At 40.7% G+C, this 26,443-nt stretch overlaps 1 long non-coding RNA gene across 1 annotated transcript in view; it reads right to left on the reverse strand.

Moving 5' to 3' along the window:
* The window catches only part of LOC138540360 (uncharacterized), a 110,523-nt gene extending 87,530 nt beyond the window's left edge, over window positions 1–22,993 (reverse strand). Inside the window, exon 1 of the long non-coding RNA XR_011288416.1 lies at window positions 22,885–22,993. This is a non-coding gene — a long non-coding RNA (uncharacterized lncRNA). The remainder of the gene's footprint in view (window positions 1–22,884) is intronic.
* Window positions 22,994–26,443: the final 3,450 nt, after the last annotated feature.

Genomic DNA, 26,443 nt, shown 5'->3' on the forward strand with positions numbered 1-26,443 from the left:
TCCGGTGACAATATTGTGCAGTATCCCTGTAAAAGCTCAATACTTCACAGTGATCGATCTGAAAAATTTGTTTTTCTCGATCCCGTTGCATAAGGACTCCCAGGATTTGACTTCATTTACGTTTTGCCAAAAGAGACTAAAACATACCTGTTTGCATGGATTTAGAAAATATCAGGCTCGAAAGTGCGGTGATAGTGTACATAGATGACCTATTGATTTGCAGTAAAACAGAGGATGAGTGTAGACGAGACTCTATCCGATTAAGGACTATTTTAGCAGGTAAAGGATACAAGGTGGACAAGGAGAAGTTACGGTACTGTCAAGAAGAGGTGTTACTTATAGGTCAGTTGATTTCACATGAAGGAAAAGAAAGTGACAGCTGGGAAAGCAGTGGAAATCATGAAAACATCAAAACCAAACACAGTGAGACAAATGCAACAGTTTCTGGGTTTGTGCAATTACATAAGAGTCTGGGTGTTTGATTATAGCATATACAAAAGGCCACTTCTGCAAGCATTAAAGAAAGCACACGTTGGTAAAACAAAACTAGAATGGACCAAAGAAATGAAGGCGGGATTTGAAGAATTGATAAGAGCTATCTGTATAGCTCCAGTTTTAGGAGTTCCCAATTATGGCGAGGAATTGTATTTGTTTTCACACACAAATGGATCAGTAATGAACCACATTAGAGTACAGACCTTTGGCATATTACAGTTGTATTTTTGACCCAGTTATGAGAGGACACTTCTCTTGCCAATAATCTTTGGCAGCTGCAGAATTTGCAATTGAGAAGACCTCAAATATTGTCATGTGCTGCTCAATTCTAGAGAAACCTGAGGGCACATTGACATCTCAAAGAGCTTCATCTTATGAGGTAATTATTTCTAACCGAGCGATCCAAATTGTAAGATTTAAAACAGTGAACCCAGCCACATTTATAGCTGAACCCATAGAAGAAGGTGATCATGTGCATGACTGCTAATTAATCTGAATTATATGATGATATACTCTGCATGAAGGAGAATGCTTTAGCAGGAGGGAAGATTATTTTTATTGATGGTTCTTCAAAAAATGATTTGACTAATGGGGAAAGACATTCAGGTGCCACAATAGTGAGACACAGGTTAAATTTAGTAGTAGCAAGTGCAAGACTACGTCTCACATTTCAGTGCAAGCAGCAGAATTGATAGTGCTCGAGAAACATGAAGGACAGGAAGTGACAGTGTACAGTGACTCCACCTATGTGTGTCAACTGTACACGCAGGATTGGCACGTTGGAAGAGGAGGGGCTACCTCTGGGCAGACAGCACTCAGGTGCAACATGCATCCTTATTGGAGAGATGCATTAAGGCACTACAACTCCCAGTAGCCATAGCGGTCATAAAATGTGCAGCGCATAAACAGATTATATCACTTGTGGGAACGAAGCTGCAGATGTGGAAACAAAAGGTTGCATATTCTTCAGAAATTTCGAGTTTTGATACTAAAGATATTAAACAAAATTCAGCTACAACCATGTTTTTACAGGAAGGGTTTAATATGCTGTTGATAACCCAATTAATAGAGATTCAGGGAAGCACCCCACAGGAAAAGCAAGAACTGTGGAAACGGAGGTGTTATTCTTTATCCCCTACGGAAGATTTATGGTGTCAGGACAGCAATGGAAAGCCAGTGACGCAGTACATTTACTCAAGGTTGCACTTGAACAACTACATTACCCTTTGCATGATAAGAGAAAGTCTTTCTGCCAATATTGCAGAAGACTGGTTCATTCCTAATTTGTTGGAACATGTTGCACTATTTATGGCAAATTGCATCCAGTGTCAAAAGCTGCTGGGCAGACACTGAGAATAATTAGAGGAGTAATTCCTTGACCAAATGACCATTTCAGCATCTACACACTGACTATGTTGATATGCAGCAGGCATTTAATGGATGAAGGTATATATTTGTGGTGGTGTGTCCCCTTTCTAGGTGGATCGAGGCAGGTCCATGTACACACCCTGATCCCACTTGCGCAGAAAAGCTTTTAGTGCGCAAAGTAGTTCGAGGTGGGGTGTGTGAGAAGTACTGAAATCCGATAATGGGCCACATTTTGTCAATGAGCTGAACAGATAGGGCTTTCATTAAGTACAAAGCACAAGTTGTCTTCTTTGTATCACCTGCAAGCAAATGGGATATTTGAGAGACTCAACATCTTCCTCAAAGAGAGATTTGCCCAGATTAAATTGACTTTTGAAAAAGGTATGGCTGTATTGCCTACCCAGGCCTTACATGCTCTTTGGAATCAGCCACCTCACCCGCATGAGCTCGTTACAGGGTGTCGAATAAGAAAACCCCTTACACCTCTGTCTAGGAGTAAGAATGATGCACAAAGTGTAACAAAACCTTTAGGTGATGAAATGCATGATTATATGACTACCAGTATTTTGTTCATGTCAGATCAAGTCAAGCATCAGGGGGGACAGTCTAAGAACACAGAAGAAGATAATTTGGCAACCTCTCCAAGTGAACTATTACCACCACCTAAGTTATATGTTGGGGACCTAGTGTTAATTACAAATTTCACCAGGAAGGGGCATGAGCCATGTTTCAATGCACTCTCGTTGTTGAGGAAGTGTCCCCTTCCGCTGTCAAAATATCAGGAAGAAGAGCTTGGTTGCAACTAAACAACATGAAGATTTATAAAGGCAAGTCCTTTCCTCCCACCGTTTCTGATCCAGTAGCAAGACAAGAAGAAGAATTTCCACGTGTGCAGACCCAATCAATGTCTAAGAAGAAGGACGTTAAAGCAACGAGCGATTAACGCATACTTTAAGACTTGCAGAGATTTTCAGAAATTTGAAAATGAACTTTTAGAAAAATATTTAAGCAGTAAATGATGCACCAGAGTATAGCCTAAACGTCAGTTCTTGATCAGAAATTTGAAAAGAGACCAGTATCCAGATTCATTTCATGGAGAACATTTGTTTTAAATGATAAAGACACATGATACCCGTTGACAGTGACGTTAATCAGCTTGTGGTTGCTGTCTTTGTGTGTATACCTCAATCTTATCCTGCTCTTGTCAGAATAGACGTTAATATTCACACCTTTTTACAGGATGCTGTAAATGGTCCAGTGATAAGAAGACTTCTTATTGCTATAATCGAACACATTGTACAGTTGCAGACATAAAAGAAACTTGACGATTGTATTAAAAATGACTAATGAAGAATATGGCATGATCATAGAGAGTGAACAAGTTCAGCAAGCAGTAGGATGGTGCGAGAAATGGATTCCCAGACTTTTATGCATGATATATATTTGCATGATGGATCTCGTTGTCTTTCTGTTCCTTATCTTTTATAGTCTATATCATCTTAATGTTTCTACTTAAGAAAGAGTTCGTGTGGTCCTCCCCACTATGAAAACAAATAATGACAAATTCCTTATTTATTTATTTTATTTATTTGCTTATTTATACATCTCTACATCTCTACATTTATACTTGATCTCTACAAGTATATTGGGAAGATAAAAGATGATGCAGCTCACCTTGGGAATAAAATGTGGTATCAACACATGAACAAGGTGGGGGAAAGAGCATCTGATGAGAGTTGTTATGTCTGCTCTCTCATCCCCTATGCCAAGAATACAGTAAGGAATTTCATTTCAAAGGAGGTTTCAGCATACAATGTGAGGTGCCTCAGCCATCTTGCAGCATGTACTACTCAAGGACATTTTCAAGGTAGTTGGGCGACCTTGCGATGGAGATCACAATGGTCGTTCCCATACCAGGAAGCCCACATGAAGACCACATAATGGAGAAGGAGCCTGGATGGAAAATCATTATGCTTGTATATCCTGCTGCAGGATAGGATGAGGTGATCATTGAAGAAATGAACAAAATTAAATTGTCCTGATGTGATAGAAATAGCAGGATCACCTGTATGTTCGGAACAAACTGAAATGATGATCAATGGATTGTAAGTTATTTCAATCCGGCACACACCCAAGTCAATGCCTAGCGTGTAATGCACAAATTAAATCCTTATTTATTTTTGCCTAAAAGTTCTTTATTCTGAGCGATGTACCACTCATATCACGACCCTCTCCTTGAAGACCCGCGCCCACCCCCGGTCACACTGAACCAGGAATCAGGCTGGTTTGCAAAGTTAAAATATTTATTACACTATGTTTTAATGGGTACACAATAATCACCAATGTAACACTGAACAATCTATTTAATACACAAGCAGTAATAGTAAGCAAAAATAATTGAGCACAGAAATAATACATTTTGTGTGTGTGTACAGATCAGATAGCACTGTGGTTAAAGGATCCCCCTGCACACCCCTTAACCCCCCTGATAGGCAATGTAAAGAGATAGGAGGAGAGAGCAGGTATTCAGGAATGGCAGGATTCAAACAAAATAACAATCCCACTTTCCCCCAGTAAAAACAAGAGAACACAGAATTGACTGTCAAGCTGTCTGAATGGCTTTTAAAGTTATCTTGGAAATGGATTGGGCAAAAACACTAAATATGGTTTAAATTGCTGAAATTTTTATAATTCTTATGGGAGCCGCTTTGGATAGTTGCACACAAACACTAGCAATGATTTAATACCAATAAAAATCTTACATTTTAGGTCGGGAGCAATCACAAGCTGTTTTACACGTGTAAGAATTTCCCTAAAACGAAATTCATGGCAAACTTTTCACTGCGTGATAATCGCGATAATGGGAAAACTGTATGGATTTGGGATGTGATTTAAAGCTGTGGATGTTAGCTACAAGCAGACGTTTACATTTTGTTTCTAGCACAAAAACTAAGGAAGTTATGGACGTTTTAGTGAGGTCTTTTATTTTTTTTTGATATGCGCAAGAATGGACAACGGGAATGCACTTTTAAAATGACAAAAATGATTTCTTACACTAGAGGATGACTATGAATACAACGAATATCACACAGGAACACCGCCGCTTGATCAGGGCGACTGCCTGCAGTGGTCCCACCTTCTTCAGATGAGAAAAGATCAGCGCAGAGATAGTTTTAACAAAACTAGCACAGGAGGAAGATAGAAGGGATAGAATAGAGGGTTCGGGCAATTCAAAAATACTCCTAACAATATAAGGTTCTGAAGACAAGATAGGATGGATTTAAGATAGGGATTGGACTAAGCAAGGTACATATGCTAGTGAAACACTTCTATCTATAGATACTCACTAGATATGTTTTAAATGGAACCGTCAGAATTCTGGTCAGAGATCTGGTTGGGGATTCTGATCAGGGATTCTGGTCAAGGATTCTAGTCAGGACAGACTGCTGGGCACATTGGATTTGAGCAGCGTCAAGCTGCTCTGGACACCGCACAGCACAGGACTGGATCTGATCTACAATGGACTCTGGTCACAGCATGGCACCGGACTGGATTGGATCTGCCCTTTTTGGTTCTGATGATAATTATTTCAGCAGGCAAGCAGTACAGCGCAGCCTAGCTTTAGTTTAGTTCCCCTTAGGTTTGTGGGGTAGGTTCTGGTTCTGAAAATGAGGCCTAGCTGAAAGTGGTTCAGCTATGCAATGGGTTCTGCTTTGCTAAGTTTCTGGAGTCTGGAGCAAGTAAGATGGAAAGTTCTGCAACAGGGTGCTCCGCCAGCATTCGGAGAGTGGGTGAATCTGTCTGTCTTTTTCTGACCTCTGCTGTCTCTATTTATGCTATGATAAAGGGGGTGTGTGTGCTGGTTTAGCCTAAGCCCGCCCCTTTGACAGGGATTGGTCAGCATCTCCTCTCTGCCTTGATAGGAGGAGAAAAACAGGGTGTCACCTTTATGGCTTGGGTTTATGAGGCTTATGAGGCTTAGAGTCCACCCCTAGCCTCTTGAACACAAAATCGACTTTTGAAACAATACATATTTCCACATGTGCAACCTCTATAACAACCAGATATACAGATTACATATTTTGTACAGCAGCTACTCCTCCAAACCGCGTAGCTGTGGGATCTTGTGTCTGCTTTTCCAAGAATTTCGCCCTTTTCATCAGGAACACAATGTCCCATTTATCAGCAATTTTCTAAAAGTGTGTGCATATAACATGGGCATAAATGTATAAAGTTTCATACTTCTAGCAAAAATACATTTGGTGTAAAATCACATTTTCTGCCGTTTCCTTCCACAATATGTCACACGATCTTGCCACCTCTTGAAATGTGCAGCCACAAATTAGATTTACAATTCTGTTATATTGTCTTTTTGACAATTTAAAGTGGCAGTTATATGTATTTAAACAAAATGTTCTTTGTGAATGTTTAGCCACAGATGGCTGTTTGTCTCTGCCTCTTTTTGTTTCCCTTCAGTTCAGGAGCAGTCTCCTCCCTGTGCTCTTGGCAGAGGCCATTTTACGACAGTCCTCACACTTAGCCTTTCCTGATTTGCAGCTGTTCATTGTTTCCTTCCCCACTGCAGACCAGGTTCTTCTCACACCCTATAATTATCACTTAGGTGTGATTTCCTGGTAGAGGGAGCTGGAGGGGGAGGCCTTGCCTCTGTGTGGAAAGATGTTATTCCAGTTTGGTTGCTTTAGCCAGGCTTACATGTAAATGTTAATTCTGTTGAATTTTCCCAGCTAAATACTTCTTCAAGATTTTAAACCATGGAATCAAAACAATTACAAGATGGGTTACTCTCAATAACAGGCCTCTTAGCTTGCAAACATTTGATTTTAGTTTATACATGTTTAATGTTTTAATCCTGCAGGCCCCTGACAGCTGTCAATCAGGCGGCCGAGGGTACTGCGCCCAGATTTTGACAGATCCACAGAGCCACTTTTGCTGTGGAAATCCCTTGATGCGTTCAGCTTTTCAGGACATTGTATGTTCACAATGATTTCTTATACTAAGTGAATTGTAGCACCCAGCAAGAATTCTGGATGTTTGAGGGTGTTTTGTGCCGACATTCTGCAGTTTCAGCAACAAAGAAACAGGGTTTAAAGCAAGATTCTGGGGTTTCAGTTAGCAAAGCACTGCTTTTCCTTCTGTACTCCATCTTCACATGTTTTGGAGCCCAGTGACATGTTTCAGGAGTGAGATCTCTGTTCCACCACTGACAACATGCATGACAGATTGGGCAGCCATCTTTGTGTGTTTTGCAAAGCGCGATTTTCAGAGGTTTTGGCGTGCACAAGGGTTTTGCGGCCATTTGGATGTTTCTGGCACCATCAGAAGACAGGGATGCCGCATGGCAGAGCAGAACTGGGCTGAGACATCCCACAGGATGAGTGCATATCAAGAAAGGATGGGAAGAAGGAATGGTGTCCTGTGCAGCTCATCTGCTAAAGACAGACTACGTACAAGAAGTGCAGAAAGTGAATGATGGATGCTTAAAGTCATGGGTCAAGCACTACAAACTGCTGACATGGGTAGAAGACGAATCAGGCCCAGTAGTTGGAATCTAAATGGTTAATGCAACACTGTGTTTCCTAAATCATGGAAAGAACCATGTGGGATGTAAAAAAGAATATAAAGCTACAATTGACGTTGCAGGGATGAGAGGTTGGACAGCCGTCCTTATGGATCGATATTGGGATTCTGGATCCAGAGCCTATATGAAGTTGCACAAGGATTGGGGCGAAGTGTGTTCCCTGGTGCTCATCCATGTTCCAGCATAAGTGATTCCTCAATGGATCTGAACATTGGTGAATTTCCAAAAGTGGATGCCCATTTGAGAAAAAGAAGATCGCTTGAACTCCTCCGATGGACGAAAAGAGAAGATTATTTCTCAGCCAAATCAATACCATTCCTGTGGAGCAAAGGTTGTTCAGTAGGTCTACTACTATAATGACGACTATATTCATGCCGGGACTCCAAAGGGTGGAAAATGCCAAGTGGTTACAAATCACCAAATGGGAGGTTTTGAAGACAATAAATGCTACCATAAAGGTATTTAACAACATTAAAGAAGAGCTAGAAGGGCCATACCATACCATTGATGACCATTCAGAATAGATGTATCTTGATATGATCACAGAGATGGAAGGAGGAGTTTGCACCAAAATCAGGCCATCATGTTACACATTTACACCTTCTCACCATGACCAGAATGGAACCTTGACTTAGGCCATAACGTTTTTTTGACAGACCTGCATGCCAGGATGGAAGACAAGACAGATGACATTGAAGATGACAGCTGGTTTGCCTCTTTGTTTTCATGGATTCCACAGTGGTTGGCAAATATATTCAAGGTTCTTGGAGTAATACTGGTGCTAGTAATCTTTAGATTCTGTGTGGTAAAGATGGTGATTTCCCAATGCATGAAAACGGCAAAGAAGGTGGAAGATGTGAAGATCATGATCGATGTCAAACCTGAACCAAACATCAAGGAGCTGACTGATAACGCTGTTAGAAAATACATCAAGGTTAGTATCGAAGCACCTAAAGGAACCAAGTTTCTGTACCCAAAGAATCATAAGAAGTAAGTCGGTTGATGTGTCTTTTTTTTACCCCGAATGGACAATGTAACTACATGACCTGGAGTGTAGATGAACATGTCAAATCAGCATGTACCCTGAGGTGGGTGATGAAGACATGTGCAGCAAAGAAACACTTCTAAAACAGAAAATACCAGGATGTGCAAACGATTGAGGAGGTGGCCGAGGACTCGACCAGAGGGGGGAATGTAGAGGAGCAGCTGCATGCCTCTGCAGGAAACCCTGCACTCCTACCACCCATAAGTTGAAAGCCTGAGATTGTGCTGTGCTTGACACCAGCAGTTGTGCCAATACCACAACATGTGTTTGAGAGAGGATACCCATTCAGACAAACCTACTGAAAGTATCCCCAAGGGATGACAATTTGAGGGAGGAAAGCCCTGAAGGAATATGAGAAGGAGCAAAGAAAAGAAGCCTGTGATGTCACAAAAGAGTATGAACAACATCTCAGTATACTGGCTAAAGAAGATGTATAGATCCTGAAGAGACTAATGACGAAGTAAAAAATAAAGTGAACTTATAAATATAGAGACATTCCAGAATTTGGTCATTAAAGATCTTAAGAATATAAGATTAAGAGAGGCCACAAAATTTAAATCTAATATGACTAATGCACATAACAAGGCCCTCAAGGAACTGAGCCTCTTACCTGAATGCATCATTAAGTCATCAGACAAGGGTCGGAATATTGTATTGATGGATAGGGTACAATACATTAAAGAAGCCAATAGACAATTGAACGATAACACTTGTTATGAAAAACTAACTGGGAGTTCCATTACAGACTTGGAATTGAAAGTGCAAGACTTCATAAATGAATGGACAGAGAAGGGGATGTTAGAGGACCAAGAAATCAAGTTTCTCTACAAACCATGTGCAACCATGTGCAACCATCCCGACTATATACTTTCTTCCTAAAGTCCATAACTGCATTAAGAGACCTCCAGTAAGGCCGATCCTGTTACACTAACAGGATCGTTGTTAGAAACTATGTCTAAATATATCGATGAGACACTCTTCCCATTTGTATTATCCCTACCATCTTACATAAGAGACACAAAGGATTTTTTACTGAAAATCAATGAGTTACCATGTGAATCGGACTACAACCTGGCCACCATGGATGTAGTATCACTGTACACTTCTATAAAACACAATCAAGGTTTAAGAGCTTGTGCACATTACTTGAATACCAGATCACTTAAATACATCAGGCATTCAGAGATGATTTTAGAAATGATCCATCTATGCCTAACAAACAACATCTTTCTATTCGACCAGAGGTACTGTTGGCCGAAACAGGGGATGGCGATGGGCACGACATTTGCCTCTGCATACGTCAACTTAACTATGGGGCACTGAGAAAAGTATGAGGCTTTCAAAGAAGAACATGAAAGGTTCATGCAAAAAGTGGTAATGTGGCATCGCTACATCGATGAACTTTTCATTATTTGGAAAGGGACATCAGATGAATGGAAGGACTATGTCAAATAGTTAAATATGAATGACTTTAATCTGCAATTCACTGAGACACATAGTTCCAAAAAAGTCGTTTTTGTTGATCTAACTGTGTTTATAGAACATGGAAAAGTCAAGAGTGAACTTTTCTGAAAACTGACTGGAGTGAACATGCCATTACATGCAAACAATGCACATTGTAAACGTTTGGTCTGGAGTATTCCCAGGTGAGAATTCATCCGATTGAGAAGAAATTGCACTAAGATCGAAACATATGACAAGGAAAGTAAGATCACTGCCTGGGGATTTAATAAGCAATACTATCCCAAATGAATAATTGAACGGGTTTATCTGAAGGCACGGAAACGCGATAGGATGTCATTACTACTCAATCCTAATGAGGTCAATGAGATACCAAGAAGAAAAGAGACGGCACTGCTGGTACTAACATACGGACCAACAGCCAAGTCAGTAAAAAACATCATTAAGAAATACTGGCATTTACTCATGATAGACACAGACTTACATGACACACTTGGATCATACCCTAACTTCTCCTTTCGGAAATGCAAATCCATAAAAGATATGCTAGTGAGTAGCTACATGGCACCTGAACCCAAAAAGAACATATCCACGTGGCTGACACAAAGAAAGGAGGGTTTCTTTAAATGCTCAAATGCAAGATCTGCAAATAAGCAGACAAATGTTTCACGCATGTCCACCCTATTCAAAAGATGACTGTGACCATCAGTGAAAAAATCGCCTGTGAGTTATAATACATTGTGTATGTTCTCAGATGCACTTGTAGCAAGTGGTACATAGGGAGCACGAAATGCAGACTGAAAATAAGGATCTTCCAACATATCAGAGCAATACAAAACAGAAACTATACGTATCCTATAGCCAAGCATTTTTGGGAAGAACACGAAGGAAAGCTCTGTGACTTCTCATTTTTTGGACTAAAACAAATAAACATTGGACTGAGGGGAGGACATAGGGAAAAAATATTGAGACAGCATGAAACACAGTGTATTATAGATTTTGAATGTAAGACCCCTTCGGGACACAATTTCGACGAAGAACTTTACACCTTTTTGGGAGAGTAATGACAATCCATGCCTGATTTCGGAAGGAAAGTGATAGTCATGAGTGAGATCCAGATTCTTTATATATCGAACATTGAAGTTCTCCACATTATAGACAACTATGTGGGGTATATCCAAGAACATGATTAGAAATGTGTATGAATTTTATCCATGAGAAATAACTCTGTTACTTCTATTTTTTGGATGTTGAAAGTAATGGTCATGTGAGACAAGTATTCGGAACCCTTGCAGTTCATAACTGTTTTCAACATATGTTTCTCTCTCTAGCTGTGTCTAATGCAACTGCATATTATTTTAACATCTTCCTTAAATTGATCAGACTGACGGGAGCCTCTTAAAGATCATGGTTAATGGCGACTATTTGAACCTGCGTAGATTTGGCCATGTATGTTGGGCCACATAGAATGACTAAATAGGCAGTGACATAACTTGAATTTCACTCTGAGTCTCTATAGAGCGGTCTTTATTAACTCATCTTGCAAGGTTAAAATATGGCAGGCCCATGATGGCACTATGCTGAAGCACCACATGAGATCCCATCTAATGTATTGGTTCATAAATTAAGAGGTAACTACGGGGAGAAAAGATAATGTACACTTGTAGGTTATGCTGTGGAATCAATTTGGATTTAGCTGTATGTACTTTAGAGTAGGAGACACACACAAGTATAGATAATGGCCCACATGGGATCCATTGTACAGCAATAATTGCATACTGTCTTGGGAACCATGTCCTGACAGAATAGCAGTAGCTTGAAACCACATCGTGTAATTCAAACAACAGTGCTAAATTTGCCATTCCTAAGTCTGTTGAATCAGGAGTTGTGACTCGTAGTAGATATTACCTAACAGAACCATTGTCGCACTGTGCACTTTAAATGGACTAGAATAATGTATTGCTGCCAAACTGAATGATTGATCAGATCTATTATGGGATCAATTGACAATATGTGTAAGAGAGGCACTTGGCACTTTATGTACGAACTGTTCAAAGTAGAGCACTATGCATGTCTCATTGGGCCACAAGCGTGGTTGTCATATCAGTAATACTATGAATAATACTATACATGCCTGATTATCACATGATGGGTGATACACAGAAGTAAGAGAGTAATTGTTTTATTGAATTTTGAATGTTAATGCATATGATGAGCATAAGATATTAGAGACTTGTTGGAGATAATAATCAATATTACCACTAGTGTTGAAAGTTCCATTGTGTTAGAAGCAGTTCAGTCAGAAAAAGAGGCAATGCTATAGTCCTCTTTCTATGTAGATGAACGTGAGAAATCACGGAGTTCAAATATATGCCTAGACCAGGGGGAGGCAAAACGCATCATCCAGTTGATGGCCTCCCGTGATTAGATGCCGGGCGCGGGTTGCAAACCCATGATTTTAAACTACATTTTTTCTAACTAAAGGATTGTTTTTTTACAGAATGGAACTGCTGGTTTTCAATGTTATTTGAGGAAACTTATCAATTGAAACCCTGATTTTGTGAGTGCCGGTCAATTTCCCAAAAAGCTTTTTGGCGGAACGAAGCTGAATAGTATTATACACATGCATACTATGTGAAAAAAGGTTAAGGGGGCAAATACAGATCTGCCACTCAGTAATAAGTAATAAACCAAGGTAAATTTCCCACAGCTAAAAGAAAAGCTACAAATGCATTCCTAACGCTGTGCGTAGAGACATTACCATCCCTGGAGGGTGAGAAGGGCATAAAGGATACTAATTAGGCGGTTACTCCTATTTGGAAACCTCTCTTTTCCTCAAGATTTAATTCTTCTTCATGGTCGTTCCATTTGCTTGAAAACTTCTTCCCAGGAAAATGGGGCCTCATAACTTGACCTTGTCAACCTATTAGTGACAATACCACAAGAGGACATAGTTATATGAACCACCATTAACAGCCACCTGGTGGAAGTTCATGAGATTTATGTCAATGGATTTAAAATGAATTATGTGAGTTCAAAATGATATAAGCAAGTTAAATAAATATAGAATAAGAAAAGGATGCTATAAAGGAACATGAAGCAATATGGGAAGCACACAATATAATAAATAGGTAGGAAGAACAAGGTAGGAAGAGCAATGACTAAGGAAGAGTATGTCGTTTGACTTCACATGGAGTCAGAAAAACAGCCCAATGTCAGAAAGAACACGAAGAGGTTTCCTCTGTTTGACTTAATGATTTGAGAAATAAATGATATCGGGGCTTTTGAGCGAAGACACTGAGGCTGTGGGTCCTGAAGAGGCTGACATTGGGACACACATGCATTAGAAAAGTGGGCAGAGAGATGGCAGAGAGATGTGCCACCCTTACTTCTTTTGGGCACATAATTGTTCTCTTTCAATGTCTTTCAAGCCTGTTTTGTTTCAATGCTCAATAGGCTGGATGAATGTTGCTTATTTAGGTGTGCTGAGTATGACTTCTGAATTTCAGCTTTTCAAAAGCTGGTCTTACATGTGAATTTGGAATAGCATAGGCAGTCAGTTGCATTGCACCATCCTCGTATTTGAATAATTTACACTGTATTAAATGCCTGTGATCATATCACCTCTTATGCAAATCTGTCCCAAAGCCAGAAATGTATACTGTTTTTGAATACTCTCCATTGATTTAGACATTGAGGATGTATTTACATGTATAATGATTACATTTAAAAAAAATGATCATTTGCATCTTTTTAGTCTGATGCCATTTGTATGTATTACCCCCTTAAATAGCACAGTACCTCCACTCTTGGTAGGCTGCCCTGGTCTCCCACCCTTTCTTCTGCATAGGGTTTTGGGTGCCGTAGATCAGCTTGTGTCATGGCTGCAGTGGATACAGAGATGTGTTTATAGTCAATTAACCTTCTCCCAGTGATCTCCCTCCTGCTCACATTGGGCTTTCCAAATCTTTTGGCTGTGGGTGTTGGAAGGCTATTTGTAGTCTGCCCTGATGTGTGGCATGACACCATTCCAATAGCAAACCCCATTCACCTAAAACCACTCAAATTCAAGTTATATTAGTTTTCAGATGTGCTGTCACTGGGGGGAAATAGAGTGTGGTGAACACATTCAAGTCTTATGGTGTTGAGATATCCTGGACAGGTTAGAATACCTTGGCTTCGGGGTGGATGGTTGTTTTTCTCACTAAATATTTTTCTCTTCTTGAAAACTCACATAATTTTCCTGGGATTTACTTTCTTTCATTTCTAGTCAGCATTTCTGACCTTGGGATTGCACTCTCGCTGTGGCATGAGGCCTTGTTTTTCTTATCTAATTGTGTGTTGTCTGGTGAGTCACTTCATTTTAGCATGAGCAAGAAGTAGCTTCTGGCCAAGACAAACTTTTATCTTGCTTTCTACTGCTAATTTGTGTATTTTATACAGCATTTTCAGTGAGAAAGGGAGAAGACAGAGTGAATGAAGATTTGTTGTGTTTGTGAATAAGGTACTAGATCTTACCAACCCTTTTTTATTGATGTCTCCTTCCTATTTCTCAGTTCAGTTTTTCAATTTTGTGTCTGCTGGGGTTCTTCTGATTGGCCCTTCTTGGTCTCTGTGAGCAGCCCTATACAAGCCCACTGGTTTATGAGGTTGATAATTGAATTATTTGAGAGACCTAGATGGTGGGGGGATGACTGTGCTACATTCTTATAAGCCTACTACTAGGATTCGACTGGAGTACTTTCCATCATCGATCTTCTTCCCCCGATGTGCTCCATAGTCACTTCTGAAACAAAACCTTTTTCCAGAAAACAATATCTGATTAACTTTGTAGGATTATGTCGAATTTAAAAAATATGAAGTAGGAACTCCTGTGGAATCAAGCGCAGCATGAGCATGTCTAGAATGTAACTACTGTATTCTTTGCCTGGGCTGCCAGGTTTTCAGCCTAACAGGTGAGATAATATTTAAAATAAATAACTGGTCTCTATGGATGTTTTGCACAAATTCATCACTACCGCTGAACACTCACTATTCTTCATGAGATGGGAAGCAGCACCCAACATTCAGCAATCTTCCCTGGTTCACCGCTATATGTTGCACCAGTATACATACTGTGCCTTATTGTGTTTGTCCTCATGAACTGCACTACAATGTTGAAAGGAGAGTGATATACAGTAGACTTTACATGCTACTATGCCAAGATGGGTCTTGCAGAATAAGCCGAATTGTCAGAGCCAGCACTGGAGCAAAGAGAGATCCAACCACGAGACAGTTCTAATAGCAACTTTGATCCGTGTGTGTGTGTGTGTGTGTGTGTATGTGTGCATCCAGGTTGCTTCTGCCTGGTTGTCATCTGCCCATATTCCTGGAATGCCACAATCCTCAAAACATGGTCCCTTAAACTGTGGTCATTTTATATATAGAGGAAAGATATACATGAAGAATCAAGAGTACATACAAATCAACGTGGGAGGCAGAGACACGTACATGTACCCCTTGAGCGATTGAGACATTGTTCAGGAGGAGAGGAATTCACTGACGGGCCCATACGTCAGTGCTCACCCTCCAGAACTTGTAAAGCAAAGTAATCTGCACCATGTGAGGACAGGGTGTGCAGGATTCACTTACTCCAACACGACTCAATAATGAGGACTCAGTAAGTTGGCAAGGGAAGTCCGTTTAATGACAATTACATCAAACAGAGAAACAAATGGAAATCAGCAGCATTGTGATCACCTGTCTTACTCCGACTTCCTCGAACTTCAGTCGAACAGCAATTCTTATAGGCAAAAATCGTCATCACTGACATCTAATTTCTAGAAAAAATCATCATGCAATATAATTGGTTAGGAAAGGTAGTATAGGTGTTATATCTGTATATAATAATAGGGCATGAGGATTGGATAACTCTTATCGGGTGGGCGTCTATGCCCATCCCTCTACATTACGTGTGATAGAGGTCACTACAACTACGACGTCCTATTGGTTACAATATCTATAGGACTCCAGATAACTTGGTTCATTGTGATTGGGCAGGTTACACCCCTAGACATAAATTTCCACTTTTAATTAGCAGCATGCAGAATGGACACCCCTGTGCCTGGTGTCCCAAGTTTCACCCTGTCTCGTGTCAATTAGTTGGCTAAGGATGGCCTCGAAACTGTAGTCTCTTGTAGGGAAAAGTTATGGCATCTTCGGGTCCTGGATGACATCAGGCGATGGTACTTCTTCGCGCCTGGCTGGTCACATGTAAGTTTCCAGCTTTTAGTGCATTTAATTCTGTGTCACCCTAGCCACCTGCATGGGCCCCCCTTATCTTGATCTTCATGAGGCAAGCTGGTATGCTTTGAAGTTGGAGTCTTATGAGCTGACTCTCTCCTCCCCTTCTCTGATTGACCTCGATTTCCTAAACATGAGCCGCTCTTTGTTGAGTTTCGATTCCGCTCCTTCTCTTGCCTTTGGCTGGGTTTTGAAACTTGGCCTGTCAGGCCTCTGGCCGCCTGGGTACATTTCTGCTTTTACATAATGGAGTCGCACTTGTATAATGTGCCTTATTGAGGTAGATATATGGTTGGCACTTGCCGCTCTATTTTCTACTAAGCATTGCAAGCAGTATCGATTTCTTAGCATCTTGCATTTCAAGCCTATTTACACACGTTTAACAGGACGGTTGCTTCCATCTTGACTCGTAGCACTGTTTCCTCACGTTGTAACATTGTCTCCTCTCTGTGTCTATTCCATTCATTTTCGTAGTTACTCGCACTGGCATGTTATCTTCGATAGCTGCTTTTGTTCATTCACGGGTCTTGTTCAGGCCCTTGTGCAATTTCCACTGGCCTTCCATTAAGGCTTTTGGGGTTTCTTCGTGGACCGTGTGTAGGTACTCCTCATTTCGTATCAGCAGCTGGTATGGCTGTCTGATAGGGTACCGTGCTGCCCAGGTTTGTCTGGTTATGGGTGCTTCAACCGGTATGGATCTTTTGATGTATACTGGACAGAGTCCCAGTGCAGCTCTTTGTAGGTTCATTTGTTCTTCATACGTCACATACCTTGGCGAGTACGCTCCTGATACCTCGAAATGAGGGGAAGGGGTGCAGACCATGTCTGGGACCTCCTCTACAACATGGCTGATGGGGCTGCACGTGCAAGCTACACAAATGGATGTCACATGCTTCCATAATTAATCTTTGGAGCTGCATATTTCGAGATGAAGGCCCACAGAAATAGCCCCCATCATTTCAATCATAACTCAAACTATTTACCCCATTCCTTATCTCCCCCTGCACACTTATCCTTTCAACTGCTTTTACTTATGTCTTTACCCATCACACATCCCATACTCACATCGCTCAAATACCCAACTATACCACCAATGCTGAACTTTCTACCACAGCTTTCACTACAACAACACAGTCGTATTTCTAATGTTCACCTTTTATGTCTTTACTTCTAACATATTTTACTGCACTTCTATTCAACTTTGCATTGCAGTATTATGGAATTTCAGAGAAAATAGAAGTCAGTGTTTTAATGATATGATAAATAATGCATAGGCTATTACTTCTACTACTACTAATACTACAGCTACTACTAATATTCATCATACTACTACTACTAAAAATAATAACACTTAATAAGATTAATATCAAAATAAGAATAGTATTTCAAAACATTATAAATTAAGCAGTATCTGAAGATGAAGACAATTATCCCTGTAAGTAGGGAAACGTAGTTGCATAAGAGTGGAAGTTATTTCATAGTGCACAACCTACTTCACAAATGATGCCATCATTTTAAAGCTGGTATTGTAGAACACATTATATATTCCATATAACAGTGGGTACAGAGATGAACGGTTTGCTGCCTGACATTTCTGGAATTTAAATATTGTAGACCAACATTAACAAGTGGAAGAGTAAATATATGTTTACATGAATCCAGTTAGTCAGTATACTTAAATCAGAAACGTATATCTGTGTGAGTTATGTCACGGCAGTGGATTATAATTGACCCAATCAATTCACCGGAAGAATACTGCTACTATCTCTACTGGCCATGCACTTTGCTGAAACTAAATAAAAGGAAGCACTTCATAATCACAGAGTTTGGGGGGCTTCACAGACCACTTCCTCCAATGTCATAGAAGATACACGCTAAGGGCATGCCAGCTCTCCACACGCTACCCTGTCCAGCTTTATGGAAAATACACTCAAATTTGCAGACAAACACCGTCCCAGGACCTGCCTTTATGCCCCTACGTTAAGCAGCCCATCTATGCTCCAATCAGGGAACTAAGGACTTGGGTGAAAAACCTGTCTCCTCCTACCACCTGCTCAACCAGTTCTATTTACATTAAGGCCTCACCTCAACAACACCCACACAGATATAACTAAAGCCAACCCAACCAGACCTTAAGGCATCAAATCAAGGTTTCATACAAAGAAAACACATAGGCCTGGACACCTGAGGGTAAACCAATATACACATTACACTAATAACATGTCCACACTACAGTAAAAAGGAACAGAAACAAACACTTGATTCAAAAATCATATTAGCAGCACTATTGATGCTTGCAGACAAGCAACTTACTAGTCAAAGCAAGAAAACAAACAAAACTCAAAACACTGCATTACGGGTACAAATGCTTCAATACTAGCTAACAAATCTGAAAACAGTAAAATAAGTGACATACTGTTTCAAAAACTGGATGAGCTTTTGTCAAACTTCATTTTCACACTAAAGCAATACAAAAGTTCAAGTACTTCTCTATTCGAGTAATTATAACTGTATGCATGCCTCTGAACACAAAAACGTAACCTATTCTGCATGATGCATTGTATGTATGTACTTTGCTTTACTGCCAAGAAACCAGCGCCCAGGTGCCTTAGGGTTTGGTGTGCTTTACACGTGTCAAAATACATACATAAATAAATAAATAAATACATGCATAAATACATAAATAAAACAAGCGCAACAAGCACAGTGTGGGATAGGTTTAATAACCACAATCAATTTACAATAATATGTAAAAAAATATATATATATATATACCTGAAAAGCACTGTCAAAGGAAACAAAACGGCCACGCAAGGCTGAAACCATAACAGACCCAGGAACTGAGCTACTACTTGAATCTGTAACCATCAGACTTAACAATACCACAGCTCTGCTCCACATGATGTGCTCTACAATATCTATACGCATTGCATTGAGAACAAACGAGCAGGGAATACTTGTGCATGTCTAAAGACTATAACGTTATGAAATTCTTGGAATGCAACACGTGGTACACAAAACATAAACAGGCACAAACACCACAGATTTACGATAGACAAATCAAACCACGTATGCATTAAAGTAAAACTAGCTCAGAAAGAGACACAATTGCCTCCTACACAAAATATGCAGCAACCACACTAAAAGAACAACAACCACAAAAGCTACTCTCAAACTCGCACTAAACACCATTTGAACCCATCAATCTCTCTATGGTACAGAACTATAACAAAAGACGGAACAGAATAAAGTTCATAATGAAAGAGCTAGACCTATCAGGTGGACTCCCTATAATAAAAACTATTATAAACAAATGAGCAGACCACACGACAAATCTCCAAACGACGTGTCTCAACATTCAGGACAATAAATCGTCCAAACGTTAAACAACTATGTGAACTTTTCTGAAAAAGCAACATCAAATATACTAGATATTACAACTTCCTAATCGTCTTGCAATCACACACTTTATAAAATGCTGCCTGTCGGAAGCATTCATTAAAATGTTCACTTTCATTGTCTCATCAAAAGGGGTGGGTAACCTCCCCAAAAAGTGATCCCGACATTTCTTTGGTCATTGGTTCAAAGGTTGCATGACAGGCCACATTTAGTGGGTCACTTTTGGGGGTGTGAACCTGCAGTGGTAAGCCCTCAAACTGCTCACATGGCTGCCCTCAAACACCCAGAACAATCTAAGAAAAGTTTGAAAGGTTTTACACATTTTTTAAACTTAACAGCTCTTTTAGAACTTGCAATAGAAAACATAGTGTAATGTCCTCCTTTGCCATTCAGGGAACTGACAGGTCCCAGATGGGCAGTGGGGCACATTGAAAGGACTACCTCCCAGACCCCGAATGCCTCAGCCCTGCGTAACTGACACTTTTCCAAACTAATGCCAGAAAAGTCGTAAATGTTTATGGCACTCAAACCACCCCATGATTATGTGATTTGTGTGTGTCTGTATTGGTTTGCACATCCCCATCAATGTATTTCACTAAGAACCCCTCAGGGGAATGTGTTAGGCAGAATCATATGCAGTACCCTTAGGGAACACCACACATGATTAAGACAACAAGTGTAAGTACAATTTCACCTTTGGTACAAGCCTGTACTACAAAGTAAAGTGGTAGCGATGGCTGAGGAGCCAGACTTATCTCAAGAGTAAAGTGAGCAGTACAAGAAGTTACACAAAGGACAACAATTACTATGATTCTTCCCACTGGCTATCCGATCTACTGCAGTGATGCACAGCAGATTTGACCAAGATGAGGACTGGTGTCTGGCGTTTGGCAAGCTGGTTGTTCCCACCAGGCTCAAGGGAAGAAGATTTTTGCAGATCTCCGCTGTTGTCAAAGTTTCAGGCGATTCGGACCTGCAGCAGGGCTTCACCGGGATGTCAAGTAGTTCTAGCAGTCGTCTTCCTTCAGCTTCTCGTCGGCTCTCTCGATCCAGTGGCGACTCTGTCTTCCAGTCTCAGAGACTGGCTTTTTATGCACCAAATCCCGCATTCACACAGACTGGCTGTCAATCACACAGCAGGGTGGCTGTCCTGGCAGGACAGTCACCTAGCCTATCAAGCTAGAGTGTGACTTGGGTCTCCAAGGAGACCCTGTGCAGGGGGCCTCAAATCCCTCCCTCACATCCTGTCCAGCCAGACACTCAAGCTCCTAAGGGGGGCTTCTGGGCAGAAGCCCGCCAAAGGACGGTGAACAAAGGAACCAAACCTGGTTTGGCGCACATAGTAAAACACGAGAAATACCTTTACAAAATGAAATGGTGAATGAACTGAACCAGAACCAAATAAAAATAAAAGGGGTCCAGCCGGTTAGAGTTTGAGGCTACCACCATAGCCTCTAACGTTACCAAGGCTATTTCCATAGCTCGTGGTAGAATAAAAATAGTAGATACCACTGCCACCAGCCAAATCTTAGAGAAAGGGGAACATACAAATGTCCCATGAGATTTAGACAAAAAGGGATAATCATTAACCCTTCCAGTACTCTATTGGAAGATAGGTTGTATTGGGTCTGTACATTTAAAAAGACTAGTAAAGTCAATGGCAACTTTACATGTTCTGGTAGACAGTAGTCAGTCCCAGAAAATGGAGTTTAAAGTGGGAAGTCTAAAACGACAACCCTGTGTCACTGCACTAAAGGTGCTGTGGACACACATTAAAAAGATGATGCCAATAGAGTGGGTGAGACTCCATAGTCCATGAGCCAAAAATTTAACAACACACAGCAAAACACATGTAGGAGTGGAGAAAAAGGCTCACACTCTTACCAGGTGAAAAATGTCAATCCTAGAAATCCAGAAAAGCTGCTGAGGGACTCAACAGGTAAGGGAAATTAGCCATTCTGGAGCATTCTCCCTAACAGAAAGTATACTCACGGTTTATATATATTCACCCCTCTATAACTCTATTATGGGCCTCATTACGAGTTTGGAGGCAGCCATGCCCTTAATAAGGGCATGGCTGCCTCCAAACTCGGGTCCGGGTCCGTGGTCCATGAATGTGGAAATACCGGGCCATTCCGACTTTGGAGGGCCCGGTATTTCCCCATTCAGGGAACTCAGACCCGGCCATCCCCATTCCCATTTGAGCCCCCATAGGGCTCAACGGGAATGGGAAGCATGTTAACAACGGGCCCGTCAATGACGGGCCCGTTGTTAACAAGCTAGTCCCTTCACGGGACCCGCAAAGGACGTCTGGTCTGACCAGACGTCCAGAGCGGGTCCCGCAAGGGGACCTCCTAATAGGGCAGAATGGGTTTAACGGCGCCGGCACCTTTAGCGGCGCCGTTAAACCCATTCCACCAGGGTCCTAATGAGGCCCTATATGCATATAATCGAATGGACACAACAAATGGGAGAACATGTACTTACCGGCAAGCAGTAGTAAAGTTACCCCTGAATCAAGCTTTGAGCTGTTTACAAGTCACGGGAGGATAGTTCAGGGGCAACGTGCTCACCTTGGAAGCATGACGACACAGAGCAACACAGGTTGGATCCCCGGGTCTGTGCTTAGACACCTCTGGGTATTAAGTGTGTTAGAAATAACCTATCAAATCATACAAGGGAGCACATTAGGAATGCTGCCATTGAAATAAATGAGCAGTGTCCTATATGGTCACTGATAGTATGTAGGTCTTAAAAGAGCTCTGTCACATTTTCCAGAAACCCCTTATCATAGGCCCTTTCTAGCGCCTTACGCTTTACGCATTGCTTAAATAAATCCCTACTTGTACACATACATTCTCATAACAATTACACTTCTGTAAACATTACCATCAAGTGTGTAAATCGATGAAAATAAAAAGGGCATCCATACATCATTGTAAAGGTATCTAAAGTGGAAACTGTGAATGCAACAGGCAACCCAGTGTTCCCCTCCTTTTCATTAAAACCTAAATGGCAATACTGCGTGTTTCAACGCGTTTGTCAATGCCCTTCTGTTGACTCCAAAATTAAAATCATAACTAAATGAACTGACAATACGGTTTCACGCCAATGGAGAATGATCGTGCACGGCGGCTTAATCAATCTCTTAGATGTATGGCATTGCAATGAATTGTGAGAAATTGACACATGTGGAGCATTTTAGATGCATGGAAATCATTTCCTGTGATCTTACTAGCAGTAGGTGTCATTTATCATCCCGTAGACACGAATGCCATTGCAGGCCTCCATTGCCAAGATCAGGGTGAACCACCCGGTGCTGAGATATGTTCCCGACTCAACTCTGCAAAACAAAAAAACAGGCACGCGTCAAGAGTCACAGTGAGAAATTACAGAACCTTTATCAAGGCGATGATATTTGTTACTCGGGAAAAGAGGCTTTAAACAACTTGTCACACCGTCCGAAAAATGCAATTACTTTGAATAAGTGATGGAGGAATTTCTCATTCCTGCCAAGAGAGTGACTGAACTTGTGGCACGCAGAAGAAGCTACGTTTCGGAAATCCCTGATTTGAAATACTCTTTACTGCTTCTTTTCCACACATAGGACCACTGCGTGCTCATTCATTGATATGATGAAGTAAGAATTTTTTTGTGCATGCAAGAACTTGAAAACGAGCGCCACATATGAATATCAGTGTTTCATATTATTCACTTTTAGACTGTTACATACATAAAAAAACCAAGTCGGCTGACATGTTTAGCACACACCGCCATCTTCCTGACATTTTACTATATATGTCCCGTGTATTTTGCTTGAGTTTTTCTAGTTGTTTTAACAGAGTTCATGATACAAGTAAACTAAGCATGCACAAACCTTTCAAAAATGTATCCCCACCATCTTTTAGTGACGATTCGTACCTACTATGAGAATGGGACAGGTTTATAGTGGTAACAAATCCCAGACACATTTTCGGTGGGCTTCCAGGACACACAAAATGGTTAATTGTCACGAGATGTGTATCTTCTGATGAAAAATGGGTTCATCTAGCAAATCAGAGCTCTCTCGGGTGATTTGTGGAGTTTGTCCGAGTTCGCTCAACCAGCCAGAACCATGAAGGAAGTTCTCCCTCTATCTAAGCCCAACTCACTTTCAGTTCCTCTGTGGATTTTGACAGTCTTTGAGGGAAGGTGTTGCATAGGACAAGCTTATACTTGACGGGTTGTCCAGGCATTTTGGAGCTTTTGAAATGTGGTTTAGGAGTTTGAAGCAGATGCATGTGTTTGGTGTTGGTACTTTGTATAATATCTTGCTGTTTAGTGTGCTTTTGAAGCCATTTTTTCTTCCTCTTTCTTGTAATATTATTTCAGCGTGTTCTTTATATTTTCTTCCCAATTTCATTACTTATAAAATGTGTCTGTTTGTTAGCATTTTTTATAATCAATATGGTTGAATGTCTAATGAATACTTGATATTTATTGGCTAAACTCATGTCTGTAAGATCGCTCTAATACAAGACATGATTGGTGTTATTTTGCAAAATGCCTCCATTCTCACACATTCAAACGCAACCTGTTGTGTTTAATTTGCATGGATAGTGGCAGAATGCTGATTTTAAAAGCAGCATAATCTAAGATGCAAATTTTGCAAATTATTAGATATATTTTGGCTTGCAATTTGGCTAATAAGTACACTAGCATTGAATAAGTTTGATGAGTGAAACATAATAGAAAGACAGAAGGAAGGTGCGACATTCAAAGATCTTCGAGCCAGGTAAATCTATTGGTTGCTCTGATTCTCATTGTTTGAAACATTGAACAATGTATTGAGCAAGTGGTGTAGTATTTAAAATATCCTCCCATTACCGCATCTACCTGCCTAACATCCAACAGTTGCAGAATCTGTGGGTAGATCGTAAAACAACGGTTGATTACAGCACATCTTACTAATGAAAGGACCGGACAAGGAAATCGAGTTGAACAAACAGAACCAACACAGATAATTGGAAAACAGACCACCGTCTGTCACAAACAAGAAGAAGAAGAAGCGAGACAACAAGCAGAACGAATAGATCTCTCGCTACACGAAGTCACCTCCGATACAGACAAGTCGAGATATACACACCAATCCGGCAATGAAGAGATGATCATCATAGATCAATATCCCGACATAAATTCGCCAGATAACCACATACTTGATGTCACCTGTGAGGAAATTTCAGTTGAGGAACTGGAGGATTCTCATGAATCAGAGAGAACCAGTCCGAAGGAAACAAGACATAATCATTCAGAGTATTCTCAAAAACTGCCAAACCAAGAGTCAACAGCATCAAACTCACCAAAATATCTAGATTGTGAGGAGAGACAGCTAGCATTCCCACAGTTAAGAATGCCCACATTCATAGATCCTTTGAAAACACACGAAACATTTGTGATAACACTGGCCCAGCACAAAAATGCAAAACCTCCGGTGATACTTAATCGAACCAACATACTAAGTCTACTAGAAGCTATCCTGGAGCTGAAACACCTAAGAACTCAGGACATTAATCTGGTCAGATTCACAGATGAAGAGACACTAGACAGAGTGGAAATGGAATTAACAACCGCCAACATAATGCAGGAAATCTTAAAAACATGAAAACAATTTGAATACATAGGATTTCAATGCATCAAAGGCACGATACACCATCATAAAGAACCAAAGATGTCAGATGACAGAGACCCCAGAAATCAGAGAGTATTCGATCGAGAATCAAGCAAGCACAGTTTCTATGCAGATCAAGAGACCAGCAAAGCCTCATATGTATCTAAAGCATGGTAGAGTCAAAAGATCTTGGACAAGCCCATATCAAATGAAAGAAATGGAAAACAACTTACTCGAAAGGAGGCACGTGCTAACTATAGTGCAGGAAAAGAACAGGGTCCATGGTATCTATAACAACTAACGCAGAGAAAGCAAGCAGATACGAAATTGATCTCATGGAACACAAGGGGCCATGAGCACTTATTTCATCAGATGCATCCGATCCTAATAGGAAGTCAAATAATCTGTTTACAGGAGATTTGGTTAGCCCACCCCCCAGTGTGCAAAGGGTGTAATATTGAACGTTGGTCAAAATAGACTCCATATGGTCTCCCATTGAGTCAAAATATCTGAATCTATGGACCCAATACACACTACTACAGAAAATAGACAAGGAAACCACCCTAACTAACCACCCAAGAGGCACACCGACCCTAGTAGTGTTCAATCTTTATTGCAACCCAATGGCAATCAACAAGTTGATATTGATAGACACAGTCATGAGTGAGCTTGACATCATGCCAGCTAAATATAAAAGGTTAGACATTGTGATATGTGGTGAAATGAACATTCGTCTTGTGGATAAAATGGGCAATCTGAAAGACAAAGCCAATTTGACAACAAAAGAACGACAATGGGTTTGCATTTTTTTTTTAAAGCACTCACACAGCCCAGGGCATCGAGGCGCTGTGTGAATTTTTTTTTGTTTGTTGTTGCCTTAGTTGCATATTTAGAATGTGCTTAAATACACAGAGGTTTCTAAGCACAGACCTGGGGATCAAACCTTTGTTGCTTCATGTCGTCTTGCTTCCAAGGCAAGCATGTTGCCACTAAGCTATCCTCCCGGGACAAAAGAAATAAATGGACGTGAGTTGTTTGTCTAGTGTGGGAAATTATCAAACAAAGCAAAAACAAATGATTCCGACATGGACGCAGGGTTCATCGAAAGCCATCCTTGATTACATATATGCATCTTCAACCATACAAT

This window comes from Ambystoma mexicanum, chromosome 1q, assembly GCF_040938575.1.
Source record: "Ambystoma mexicanum isolate Mex_15411 chromosome 1q, UKY_AmexF1_1, whole genome shotgun sequence".
NCBI classification, from domain to species: domain Eukaryota; kingdom Metazoa; phylum Chordata; class Amphibia; order Caudata; family Ambystomatidae; genus Ambystoma; species Ambystoma mexicanum.